Source organism: Pezoporus occidentalis, unplaced genomic scaffold, assembly GCF_034315485.1.
Source record: "Pezoporus occidentalis ecotype Australia unplaced genomic scaffold, CSIRO_AGI_Poc_V1 ctg100, whole genome shotgun sequence".
Lineage (NCBI taxonomy): Eukaryota > Metazoa > Chordata > Aves > Psittaciformes > Psittacidae > Pezoporus > Pezoporus occidentalis.
In genome coordinates this window covers 2,025,938-2,038,816 of record NW_026912780.1, presented here as the reverse complement: position 1 = coordinate 2,038,816, position 12,879 = coordinate 2,025,938, and the positions used below count along the sequence as shown (strand labels likewise).

General features: G+C 39.1%; 1 protein-coding gene across 1 annotated transcript in view; it reads left to right on the top strand.

Moving 5' to 3' along the window:
- NELL2 (neural EGFL like 2) overlaps nucleotides 1-12,879 on the top strand; it is a 155,167-nt gene that overhangs the window by 43,706 nt on the left and 98,582 nt on the right. The gene's annotated exons all lie outside the window — the stretch shown is intronic.

Genomic DNA, 12,879 nt, shown 5'->3' with positions numbered 1-12,879 from the left:
GCAAAAACCAGACACCTAGCAGTGTTCTTTCACAAAAGGTCAGGCAGAATTATAAGGAAACTGGAAAGAGTTTGTCATTTAAGATAGGTGATTACCTTTTGGGTTTATATCATTTTGATTTTGTTCAAATAGGGCCAGAGAAGGGATATTTTAGGTTAATCACTGTCTAGATGGACTAGATAAAATATTTTAGGTTGATTATGGATGTGTGTGCCATATGTGATGGTTATTTATTTTAGGCTATGGAGGAATCCATTCCTGAAATGGAGCATGAGATGCACACACTTTATTCTGTAAATGCTGAGATTTTTCTCTGTGGTTTCATCACTGTTCTACTGCTGTATAAAACTTCTTACAGTGTACAGAGAAATATATAACTGGTTAAAATGGCATGTTGTAAGATAAAATTCAGGAAGGCGTTTTGTACTCCATTGATCTTGCTCCCACAGGAGTTTATTAATATTTAATTGTGTTAGAAGTTACACAAACCATCCCATTTTATGAAACCTTATTAACTTACTCAAGTAGATTAATTCTAACTGAGAGGAAATGAGAATTCAAATATTTCATTTTTTTAATCAGCTACACAGAATTTCCATGCATATTGGATGGCTCAGGGCATTGGCATTTCAGGGATGTGGGATGTATGGAGTTCAAGCCTCTATTTGGATCTTTGGCCATGTTGGCAGAGTTTGAAAATCTGATCCTCTGAAGTATGTTTTTGTAATGTGCTGCCTGTGAATTGAGTTGGGAATTCACCATCCAGATGTTAATGGGGAAGTGCTCACATTGTATGACTTATTATGAAGTTGCTTTTATTGGAAGTCTTGATAAAGGTCAAGAAATGTGAATGAGCATATGAACACTGACCTTGTCATACAGCACTGCTACTCTCCTTTCAATTAATTGAAAGCAAGTGCTAGTACAGCCACTTTGAAGTTTACTCTGATACTGCCTTTTTGATATTTTTAATATTACCAAAAGCCTTTTAGCTTCCACTGTTGTTAACTTGATGCCAGTGCATAATGCAGTTTATAACTGATATGAGCACATAAAACTCTCTTGAGAAACTACCAGAAAAATTACTAGATCAAAAAGTATAAACAAAAATTGCTTTTGCAAAATTATGCCTAATTTCATCTAGCTTATTTAAAGTGCCTTTAAAAAAGTCAAACAACTTTTTAAAGTGGCCAAATCCCTGGAACCAAAGGATGGAGAGTATAAATTGGAGTCCCATTGACAAGGTAGTTAAATTCCAGTGAAAAGAGCATTGAGAATGGAAGTTAGAGGCCATGGAGACTGCAGGACCCTTGCATTTTCTCCAGACCAGTTTGGTGGAACTGCTGAGTTGTTGCTGAGCTCATGTAAATATGTGACAGCTGTATCCTGTCTTTTTGGTGCCTCAAGATCTGAGCTTGACTGAGGTCAGTGTGCTCAGTGGTCACAATTCTTGCTCAAGGGGTCAAAGCTGAGTTCCTCCATTTGGATAAGTTCTGAGAATAACTTCTTTCAATTCTCAGAACAGTACCAGGGGATGTAGGATCTGACTGGATTATGTAGAGTGAACACAGATGGTTTATAATTGGAAAAGCAGCAAATTGGGTTGTGCTGCTCAAGGAGCCACTATTATTAGTATTGGACTTCAGTCATAACTGCTGAGAAAAGGTGATGTCTAATACACTGTTCTTTAGCTGGGTTAGGATTTGTTTCAAGACAGAACACTTATGAATATCTCTTGTTTCCTTCCTGGTATTTGTGGTACCATGTACCAGATGATAAGTTGTTTCTGCCAAACTTGTGTGAACTGCCCAGGCAGTGGTAGCTGTGGCAGCTTTGTGGCTGTCTCACCTGGGGCTGAGTGCTTCCCTCCACACTTGCTTTCTTCTGGTAGTGTTCAAACAAACCCACCGCAAATGAAACAAGCAGGATCTGATTTAATGGCAGCTGGTATAGCAGAGTGAAAGTGTAGAGTGTTTAAGGCTTTTACAGTGGCCAGCAAGCAGGCTTCACAGGGTTTTTGATTTACTTGGTTTGTTCTTTTTTCCCCCTGAGTGACTGAGGATGGATTCCTTCTGCATGGCTTTAAGCACACTGGATTTGTGAATACAGTCTGAAGGGGCTTCATTCGTACTGGTAAATGGAATAGGGCAGGCACAGTTCTGTGGCTGTGGTGCCAGGTGGCACATGTGGCCCACACCTACATGGCTAAACTTGCTTCCCTCCAACAAAGTATCTGCATCCAGATGGCTGACTGGAAATGGCCTCCGATCAGTGATGTCCCCCTAGCCATGCCTGGCATTGCTTCAGAGCATGTTGGCTGATACAGGCCAAAACGGTGCCATGATTTGTGCTAATGCTCAGACTGCATGGAGGATTGCAGACTGTAATCAAGCATTTTTAAGCCTGTTGTCATTTACTCTTTCATTACCTGTTGTGTTTTTTTTGTTAGTTATGGACATCATCAGTTAAGCTCTCTTGATAACCAGTGAAAGAGATTAGCATCTCAAGAGGACATTTGGTGCTGAGAGGGAGCTGGAAGAGATGGAATGAGTTGCCTTTTGGAGGTAGATATCTCTTTCCATGAATTGTAAAGGGAGCCCAGGCGATTAGAGTAGATGCTGAACTTTTAGACAGGTAGTTGTGAGGTTAATCTTTCCATCAGTTACTGTAATGTGTGTCAGCTAGGAATGGAAAGCGCTGGATTTTTAAACCTGGTGCTGACATTAGCACTTATGCTAATAGGCTCGTGAGAGCCTACCAAGCTGCCAAGCCCTAGGAATTTAATTTCAGCCCAGCATTTACAACAAAGCTGCACTGTCCGACGTGTCTTGTTTGATGGCGTTCAACGATTGAGAAATTTCAGCCCTACCGACTCTTCCTGTTTTTCTTAAACGTTTAGTTCAGGGAAGAACATCTGGTAAGGAATGTTGTAGATTTATCTTTAACCATCATTGTTTTCCCTTGTGGGCCAAATGAAACAACCAACCAACCAACCTAAACCCTGATGCTCTTCCCTAACTCTGTACCTTTGTTTGAGGGTATTCAAACAGCTTGTTCTGTTTTGCCTTGTATGGAGGTCCATGCTGGTAGTGTAAGGAATGGCAATGCATGCAGATTTTAATTGTGTTTTCTGTTAGTTGTAATGGGCTAAAAAAAGCAACATTTTTCAAGGGACACAAATTGGCCAGTGTATTGAGTATATGTTTCAGCTGCAGACAAGCTATTCAACTCAGAAATCAGTCCAGTTATCAGAACGTACATCTTAGATCAATGGGAACTTCCTGTGAAGAATTGTTTGAAGCTGGAAGGCAGAGACGACTTTCTTTTCTACCCCCAATGCAATTTTAAGCCTATCTGAGAAGGTATGTGCAAGAGATTGTTAAATTCTTTTCTCCTCTGAAGAGAAAGATGCATTGTGTGGTGATAGGTGCTGATAGGAATCGGGGAGAGATTAAGCTCCCTTAGTGACCCTGTAAAGTATTGCTTTGGACCACAGAATTGGCTTAAGAAGTACAAGGACAAGTTCATTTATTTCAAGTGAACTATGGAAGGACTGCCAATGTCTTAGCTGAGACAATTGGTACTGGGTCAGCAAATATTTTTATAGTAACATTTTATTAGTGTATTAACACTGAGGCCTTGCTTCCAATAGCTTATGTAATATATATATATATATATTTTAAATGGAGCCAGTGCATTTTTAAAAAACAGGTGATTTTCATATTTACCTTTTTTTTTTTAAAGATGAAGTGATATTTGTACATCATCTGGTGTACATTATAGTAATAATTCCTATCACCAAAGACTGTACTCCAGGAAGAAATTGCTCTCTTATTATCACTGTCCTCCTCCCAATGATACCATAGATACTTACAGACCTCATCTCAAACTATTTAAATCTATCCCAACAGATATCAGTGGAGGTTAAAGTCTGAGCCATTATGTTTAAATCTGCAGGGTGTGACTTTTCCATGTACTTGATTTTTTTTATTAAACAGGGCATTTGATGGATTTCTGGTGCATTTTAGCCAAATCTGCACTCTAACACAAGTATTTTAAGCAAGTGTGAGAAGCACTGGACTGCACTGGATCGGTTCATGCTCCTGTTACTAGCAAGCATGAAGAAAGAGTGTGTAAAGGGGTTTTATAACTCCAAAAGGATTTTTGAACAAAACAATTAAGACGCAAATATGGACATGGTAGTTCTTACAACATGCATGGGTTTCTGATGCAGAGACCTGTCTTGTTAGCTTACAGAAACTTCTGTTGTTTTTATTAAAAGTAAGGGCTTTTCTCCTCTTGCTCTGCATGATGCACTGTTTTTATTTCCCCCTGTCCTGGGTTCAGCAGTAGCACTCATTTTTCCCCTTCTTGGTAGCTGGTGCAGTGCAGTGTTTTGACTTTCAGCATAGATGTTTACCAAGGACTGTGAGCCTTGCTTGCCAGGGAGGAGGGGAAGCCAGGAGGAAGCAGAGACAGGACACCTTATTCCATACCACAGCACGTCATGCCCATGTAACCGAGCCGGAAGGGCCGGGGACTGCAGGGTTGGAAAATTGGTTGGGCCTGGGGGGGCGAGTTATCGGTCGGCTGGTGGTGAGATGATGTATTCTCTTCCCTTGTTATTTCCTTTATCATTATTATCATTGGTGGTAGCAGTAGTGATTTGTGTTATACCTTAGTTACTAAACTGTTCTTATCTCAACCCATGGGAGTTGCATTCTTTTCGATGCACTGTTTTTGATTTTAAACCCCAAAGCTACTCTCTTCTGCAAGCTCCTACAAGTAGGCTCCTTGTAGCCTATTGACACAGAGGGAAGGAGCTGTGAAAGCCCATCTCCTTCTCATTTGCACAGCAACTGACCATGTGCAAGAGTGCAAAATTTTTACCTAAAAACTGAAGGAATATTCATTAACCTTTCTCTGAAATCCACCATTTATCCAGGTGGATTCGAAGTATTATGGATTTAAGCCTGTGCTGCTCACTGAGTTTTTCACCTTTTCACAAATTTGTCAGCTTTTTTTCTGGGCAGAAAGAGTGGTGCTGTCTTGGCTTAGGTAATGTCCATCAGTAGCATGGTGACACAACAGCCCCTGCCTTGGTCAACCAAGTGCTGAAGGAGCTTCTGCATTCAGTGTGGCAGAGAGAAGAGGCTGCAGTGCAGAGGAATAATCGAACGACAGAACAGACATTGGTACTGGAGGAAGAAGAAGCAGGTTTTAGCAGTGAAGTGATGATTAGTCATTTATCACAGCTTTTTAAAAAAATGCACACTTCAGAATATAAAGAAGAAGCCACATTCTGGCTAATGCAAAAGCTTAGTTGCTTTTCGATTATGAATATTTATATGTGACTTTTTCAAGATACAAATGTAAATAACGCATGAATTCTATTATTTTGATTTTTTTTTTTAATTAGGAAGAATCAGATAAATTAGCTTAGTTCAGAACAGAGCTGGCAGATATCTGAAATGTAGCCGGCACTGGATTATTACCTGGAGCCATGCTATTTATTAAAATCTGCTGTAGTCGACATGCAGAAATTATGAATGTTGTTTATCATTTAGCAGAACAGTGTCCATTTAGCCTCTGCTTTCTGGATTTTCTATGCTGAAATGATTCACATCAACCTTATTTCTCATGCTTTTGAAAAACATACAATGATAGTATCCCATTGTAATGACAGATAAAAAGCATTATATGCACACTTGTATTACCGAGATGAGTTAACGCTGTACTTTACTGCCTGTTTTATACCTTTTTATTTCTCCAGCAACTCTGTGTCTTCAAAAGAAAGGCAGTATTTATATTCATTTAGACACATTTTTTTCTAAAGAAATATTTTTCAAGGGAAAAAAAAAGTATCCTTGAATAAAATCAGTGATGCTATTTTAGATTTGCAAAGCTATAGTGGAAAAGCATAATTGATGCATGTATCATCTGTGAATCCAGCATAGCTCCTACAATCTCAGTGTCCCACTGAATGGTTGAAGTACCAAGGGATCTCTGGAGGTCATCTGGTCCAACCCCCTTATACTCCAGCGTGGCCACCTACAGCAGGCTGCCCAGGACTAAACGATCTACACAGATGCAGACTCCACAACCACTCTGGGCAACCTGTGCATGTGTTTGGTCACCCTCACAGTAAAAAAACACAACCTGCTTTCTTGTGTCCAAATGGATTTTCATGTGTTTTAAGTCATGCCCATTACCTCTTGTCCTGTCACTGGGCATGACTGAGGACAGTCTGTCTCTCTCTTCATTCCTTTCCATCAGTAGTTTGCACACATTGGGATCTCCTCAGAGCCTTCTCTGGGAAGGGTAACATCTTGGGAAGCTGAACATTGAGATGCTTTAAGAATGTTCTGAAGCCTTTCCTGTGATGAAGACAGTGGAAAGAATCCCCTTGGCTTTGGTAGGCAAGGACAATCTCACCCTTGACCCTAGCTGCTCAGTCACTACTCTATTTTCCATGGTAAAGATATAGAAAATTTCAAACTAGTCTTACACCGTAGCAATATGTTTGGTTTGTGGCTCTTATATATCCAATTGCAGGATTATCAGGGGCTTCTCGGTGTGGAGCTTGTAGTGTCTAATGACCTTTGTCCTTTGTAAGTTAGGCAGTATACCTCTATTTAGACAGGAAACACTGAGTCTTTTCACTTGCAGTTCCCTGCTGAGCGGGAAACACGGTCCTCCTATGCCTGTCGTTCTCTGTAAATTGAAATACAGCTCACAGTAATTGGACTTCTCAGAATATTCTGCTTCTGCATTACCTTTCCTCCTCCTCCTCCTCCTCCGCCTCCTCCACATCCTTTGAGTTTCATTGTTCCATGTTAGCAGAGGAGGACTGGGGGTGTCAGTGCACTGTGCGTCAGTCAGACTTTTCATGCATCAAAGCACGGTTCCCTCCTAGGCGAGTGCCTTTTTAGCTTCTCTGGACCCCGTGCATTATGGAACTCCACTGGAAGACTCTAGATCTGGAGGCAATGTATTAGTGTATGAAGAGAATTCCAGTTAATGGTAAAGTCATCTAGTTTTAGTCTTACTGGGTGCCTGAGGAATGAATTCTAAAATAAAGTATGCTTAAGAAAATCCTTATTCATTAAAATACATTACACCGAACGTGTAGCAATCTGTATTGAAGAAATTGAAACAATATTAGCAATTTTAGTGGTAGAGAATTAAAAACTTTTTTTTTTTTTGCATGGGAAATTTTGCTGTAAGCCATGCTGTGCTCTTCCCTGCTCTTCTTATAACCTATTCTGGCAAGGCTGTCTGGGAAAAGAACCTATCCTTTTCCATTTCTTTCTCATTATGTTCTTACTCGGGAGTTCAAAAATGCAAAATACCTGCAGCACATTATTATTCTAGTTTATTTCCAGTGAAACCGAAACATTCACATATGTTAGGTATGAATATTTTTGCTTTCAGGCAGCTGGGAGTGGACAGACTGGCAGTGTTCCAGTCTCTAGTAAGTTACTATTCTGACTTTAGTAATGCTGATTTCACTAGAATTTGCTTAGTCAGGTGGCTATGAAATAATAGCTTAAAACCCCCCTCTGCTTCTATTTATAATTACAGAAATCACCTAGGATATGTGGGTGTTCATGTGGCTATGTGCTGATTTTAGTATGTTTGCTCTCACCAGTGATGCACCATTGTCACTCTGCACCTGCATCACTGGAGTGTGGTTTCTTTCATCCCACAATGAGGAGCACACTGTCAAATCAGCAGCTTGTAGCCAGTGTCCTAGTTTCTGCCTGGAGCTTTACCTCTGTAGATCTTGCAAATTTCTGTAGTAGTAACAATGATCTTTAATAGGCACATGTTCGGGAAAGAGCAGAACTTTTCCTTAGCTGAAAACCCCAAAACTGCAGTTTTTGGACAAGGTCACTGAAAAGCAACAAGTTTGAGATAGAAAGCACTTCTTGGAGCTGGATAGAGCAAAACACCAAAACACAACTAACCAACCAAGATTTGTGGCTTGTTGAGGCCTGTGCAGTTTGCATCTGATACTCTCATTCCTAACAGGATTGCCATGTTGAGAAGGCTCATCTGGGTGGAAAGCTGGCATAGGGGAGCCATGGGAGTAAAAGAAGACAACACGTACAGTTTTCTGACAGTGCCTGTCATGTGAAATAAAAAAATGGGAAGGTTGTGGAGGCTGAAAGTCAATAAATGAAATACTGAAAAAGCCCCCACCACAAAACCATCAATAATAATGTGGCTTTATTTCTTTGCCAATCTAAGGAAGGGATGTAAAATATAAATGAAGTTGGTTCAGTGAGAGTGTTATCCTTTATTTGTCTTTTTGTAAAAATAATGATTCAGGCCAGTGGCTTTCAGTCTTTTGGACTGCTGAAGTTTGAAAGTTTTTCCGTGGGAACATGTAGTGAAGTAGCTGCATGGTTTCCTTCTCTTAGCCATCACTTGCAGGTACCTGATGTATAGATGTCCAGGCTGTTATTGATCACTGTTTCTACATCTGTCAGCTCATAAAGTATGTTTGGCTTCAAATAACAGCTACTTTGTCCCACGTGAGACACAACTTTGAAATCTCATCAGCTATGGTGTAACAGTCCTTTCTCATACCTTCTTCATGATCTCTTCAAAACAATTGTTGCAGTACTCTTTATTTGATGAGTTTCTGCTATTTATCGTAGAATCATAGAGTCAGAATAGTTAGGGTTGGAAAGGACCTTAAGATCATTTAGTTCCAACCCCACAATTTACTTCTTTTCACAGTACCAGGCACAGAACTGTATCTGTGGTGATTCCCATGTATCACTGTTCTGCCTCTTTGCCAGTTTAGAGAATGTTTTTACTAATTTGTGTCTTTTTGGAGGGTTTTATTTGGTACTAGTTTCCACTAAGGAGAAAGCTCTGCCCATTTGTTTGGGAGGGTAGTTGCCCATTCTAAGCCTTTCTGTACGGAGTAGCTGACTAGTATTTTTTCCTTCTACTTGCTGAGAGTATTTCTCTAACTTTCTGCTTGTAAATGAAGATTCTGGTACTCTCCTGCTTGCTTTTGGAAAACGTTTATGCAAACTTTTTTCAAGTAGAATTTTGACCATTTTCCCAGGTTTCATTTTCTTTTAAATTGGTGACATTTGCTTAAAATCCCTTAAAATTGTTTGATATCTAGTTTTGCTTTTTTCTTTTCCTGACAGATGAATAAAATTGGAAGATATAATTAGATTTGCTTTTTTGCATTGTCAAAACCTATTATGGTGAAGAACAGCATTATTTTTATCTTGCCCATTTATGATTTCCAGTATATACTTATATATTGTAGTTAGAATGGTATTACAGTAACATCATTGTTTTATGTAATAAGTTGGCACAGAATACACCTGGTTTCAATTATTAGGGTTCCCCTCTCTCCCCCAGTTCCTGAAGGCAAAACAAGAAAATACACTTAACTCATCAGGAAAATAGGCACATACCTGTTTTTTTCTGAGAGTGAGTGCTTCAAATACTTTGAATATAGGGAAGTTGAACAGGTGGGATTCTCTCTATATCATTATTACTTTGATAGAGAGATGTAAATTCAGGTATTATTCCCTTAGGATGTCTCTTTAGGTTATATTTGTGGTCACTGAAGTGCAGCATCCTCTCAATGCAAATTTTATAGGCTTGTAAAGAGGGAGTTTGTTTTGTAGATGTTTTCCTCATGCCATATCCAGAAACTCTGTAGATCCTTAAGACACCTAAATGAGAAATCAAATCTGAGTACAGCGTAGAAGAGATAACAATCCTGCATATGGTAGTTTTGAAGTTCTCATGTTTCTTATTAGTAGTTGCATATGACTTCAGAATGCTTAAATCTTGTCCATGGTCTTCTGTGGCTCTGGATGTATAGAGTTGGTAGTCTGGTGTAAGCAGCTAACCACAACATTTTCCTTTTACTAATTTTGCAGTACTTTATTGCAGGGTTGCGCTGAAGAAATATGGGAATAAATAAATACATTTAAAACCAGAAAATTAAAATAGACATATAAATAAAGGCATCACATCCTAATTTTTATGAAAGTTAAACTATCTTCATTCACACGTTTGCACCTTTCCAGTGTGACCTCTTGAGTCCCATGAAAACTCAATGGAATAAACAGGTTGGTTCTTACATTGTGAGCAAACAGATTAAAAATCCTCACCTTGGCTTCTGCTCTGCTCTGCTCTGAAAACTAGTCTCTGTGTACCTTGCAATAGCCTTTCATCATCTAGAAAGCTATTTACCAGTACTGTTTAAAACAAGTCCCAGTCATTCTTTTTTTGTGCTTACAATTCATTGTATACAGCAAGAGCCATGTTCATTAATTCCAATAAAATTCCATGTTTTTAACTCTTAACTTTTCTAAACATATGGGGACAGATATCAAGGTCTGTTAAATCCTAAGGGAGCTGTTGAAATAAAATGTTTTGTGGAACAGAAGAAACTCTCTCGCTTGGAATGATAGCCCTTATATTTCCCTCTCCTCCCCCCCCCCATCATGAAGGTCATATTGCAAAACAAATCAGATGCTGCTTTTCTTGAGTGCAGTTCTTAGCAGACCATGTTTGATTTGGAAGCAGGAGGTGTAGTGAGCAAATTCAGTTAAGGAGCTGTACTCATTATTTCTATTGATTACTTGTAGTAAGGTAGCTTTGTCCTTTGTTCTGTAGGATTTGACAGTTTAGAGTTTAAGAGGTTAAGGTGTATTGGATATAGATGCAAGCAAGGTCTTTGCTAATGAAATATATTAAATTGAAGAATTTATCAATGCACACTGCTGGTTTTCTCTCGTGTTTTCAAGAGTTTGAAAAACTGAAAAACACTGGGAATGGTTTTCTTAAAATTCATCTTAATACTATTTAACCTATTCTAGTAATTTCTGAGATTCTTGGTAACGAAAGGAATTACATTTAAAGCTGTACCATTTTCTTTTCTGTGCCATTAAAATTGCAGAATTGTACTTGGCCTTATGCAGGTTTAATGTTAATAAGCAGTAATTAAAAGTGAAATCTGGTTTTAAATTGTACTTTCTGATTACTGGTTTCCATATAGTGGTAGTGGTAGACAAAGGAAGAGGCAAAAAAGTGAGTTGGCTGATGTATCAGTAAGATGAAAGTATTGCAGCTCTCCTAGAGACTGGCATACACTGCAGCTCCATTTAGACAAACACACCTGGTTACACAAGCATGTGAACTCTGAGTCTAACATCTGGAAAGATCCACTTGAAGATGATAGGAATACTAGCATAGATATGACTTTTTTCTTAATTATCAGTGACTCTAAGGATTTCTTTCATTGATGTAGTTCCCAAATAAAAAAGAATAGTCACATTAACAGTTGCTATGAACTCCAGCTTACTGTTTTTCTTATTGAGTTGGAGCATCAACTGATGCACTCTGGAGAAATTAGCTGTAACAAAGGAGAATCTGTGAGCATCTGCTCCAGCTACTTTTACAATTTTAATTATTTCAAATCCTGAACTGGCTTTAGGCACGAAGTGTTGTGTTGTTTGGGAATGCTCGGTGGAGAACAGCGACTCCTGGCAGCCTTGAGAAACAGGGTCATGATGTTAGATGTACAAAGGTTTATATTTAAAGTTGTCTTGAAGATTTCCAACAGTATTGATAGCAGCAGATTTTTTTAGATTTTTTGATTAAATGCTATTTGATAATGAATGTGAAGAGTGAGCATATAACAAATTTGGAAAACCATTTGCATAATTGACTTTAATCAAGATTTCAAAAAATGTGTTTACCTTGCTGTCTGTGTTGAAAACCTTTTGCTGAACTAATGCTAAGGACTTAGCTTAAGAATGTTAAGTAGAGTTCTCTGGAGTGTTTGTGATTATGCCAGCTAATCCTGTCATTCTTACTGAAATGAAAGAGGAAGATGATGGGTCTCCCAGGAGAGACAAGGGGGGATAGGCAGATTTCATTACACGGGAGCAAAGACGGGTGGAAGACAAGTTGGGAGTGTGAAACCTTGCATGCAGCTAGATGCAGGTGCTTTGAAAGAACTGAGATCTAACAACAGCAATAGATATGGTGCTCCACCTGTGCACTAATCCACTCCTGGGAATATTCAAACACATTAGACTGGGCTGTGCCATTATGCATATAAGGCATACGTGATTATTACTGTAATAGCGAAGTTAACAAGGGGCTGCCATTTGTATGGGGAGCGAAAGCACTTGGATTTGATAGGAAACTAAATACGGTGAAATGAAGCTACAAGATGCCAGGTCACAGGATGCCTTCTCCAGGGAGGCATGTGCATTAAAGTCACAGTGCAGAATTTCTAACCAAAGAGCCTGTGAAAATTGTGCTGAGTCAAAGAGAGTCTGATTGAGAATGGAAGCATCTGTAGGGTCCATGGCAGTCACTCATATATGGGTGTATTTTATGGGTGCTTGAATAGCATGGCAAGCTGTTTGGTCAGAAACTCCCACCACTGTTGGAAGTAGCTATAAATGCTTGGAGTGTGGAAATGTCGCTTCCAAATTCTTTTTACTCAAATAAATGCCAGATTTACTATTTTGAGGTGAACTGAATAGTTTTGGTGTTTGTATAGGGTGTTTTTTAATGCTGTTGAATGAAACACTGTCAAAGTGTTTCATTGAAAGTGTTGCCATGCAGGTACTTATCTTTTATTGAAAATGCTCTCATGATCTGTGTCCACAAGGCTGCAGAAAGCGGCTATCTCAGTAGTCATGTGCGAAAATTATTGTCTTTGACAATAATGCATTATTGGTGCACTCTATTTTTTCATGGCAAATCTGGGCAAAATATCCCAATCAATGAAATGCTTTATTTCTACCTCTGCCCTGTTTGAAGTCTCTGTGGAGCAGAATAACAGCTACCCTGTGTAAGTGTTGTTGCAGGAGT